A 1,307-nucleotide genomic window follows, 5' to 3' on the forward strand; every position below is an offset into this window, starting at 1 on the left:
GTGGAGATCTTTTTTAAACGTTGGAACCTCATTTAATTTTATGTCTTATAGAGTTTATAATGAGTAAAAGATTATATAAGGGTAATAATTCATCTGTAAACCTAGAAATGTACAGCCAATTTTGAAAGAGATGTACCCTAGCTCAGAAAAATGTTATTGAATAGGTTAATGCTGTTGTAATGAAATGCTTCTTTTAATTAAAATTAAAAAATAAAAAATAAAAAAAATATATATATATAAGTGTATGAGTGTATGGCCTAGATGTGTATAAGTGCACTGGTGTTGTGCACTGCCCATGGAGGTCAGAAGAGGGTGTTGGATCCCCTGGAACTGGAGTTAGGGATGGTTGTTAGCTGACATATGGGTGCTGGGAACTGAAACTGGGTCCTCTGCAAGAGCACCCAGTACTCTTAACTGCTAAGTCGTCTCTCTAGTCCCAGAGCTGTCATTTGAAATTTTAAAATTTTATCATTTGTGTGCTTACATGTACATATGATGTGTGTATGTGGGTGCAAACATGGCGTACGTGGAGTTGGAGGACAACCTTGGAGTCACTTTCCCCTCTGCTTTGCTTTTTCGTGAATTCTGGGGATCAAACTCGGGTCACCAAGTTCATATGGCAAGTGCTTCTACATGCTGAGTCATTTCACAGACCTCGCACTGGGATTTTTGTACCTGCCTCTGCCTCCCAAGTGCTGGGACTAAAGGAATACACCACCACATTCAGCCCATTTGGTTTATTTTTAATTAAAAAAAAATTTTTTTTAACTTTTAATTTTTAAACTTTCGTTTTCAGCAGTTTATTTTTTTAATCAGCTTTCTTTTGAAGATTTTCAGTGTTCATGTGGGACTTGGATGTAGTATAGTTGAATGTGCAGTTCATAAAATAGTCCTTCAGCAGAGGAGCTTGGAGTCTGATATTCCCTGAGTGGGACATAACTGTGAGTGAAGACACAGATGCTACTTGTAACCCTGTGGCTGTCACACAGCCGGTGAGCAACAGTGGCCCCTTTGATGTCAGTAACTGTTGGGGCTACACAAGCAAGGGAGGTAGGGAGTGACTCAGATTTTAGCCAATAAGATTGAGTGGGAGAAAAAAATGGAAAAGGTTAGAATGAGGATGAAATTAAGTCAACTTTGAAAAAATCAAGGTGGGTAAAGTGGTTAGGAGGGAAAGTTGGGATACAATCAGCGACCATGGTCAGCAACCATAGCAGTTAGAGATTGTTCACTCTATGGAAGGTTATAATTAAGTAAAAAGGGGAAGGAGAGAGAGAGAGAGAGAGAGAGAGAGAGAGAGAGAGAGA

The 1,307-nt window shown here is 39.2% G+C and overlaps 1 protein-coding gene across 1 annotated transcript in view; it reads right to left on the minus strand.

Annotated features, from left to right (window-relative positions):
* Positions 1 to 1,307, minus strand: part of Bcas4 (breast carcinoma amplified sequence 4) — a 60,409-nt gene that overhangs the window by 37,904 nt on the left and 21,198 nt on the right. The window lies entirely within an intron of this gene.

The sequence above is a fragment of the Nannospalax galili genome, unplaced genomic scaffold (genome assembly GCF_000622305.1).
Source record: "Nannospalax galili isolate Female #2095 unplaced genomic scaffold, S.galili_v1.0 scaffold596, whole genome shotgun sequence".
Lineage (NCBI taxonomy): Eukaryota > Metazoa > Chordata > Mammalia > Rodentia > Spalacidae > Nannospalax > Nannospalax galili.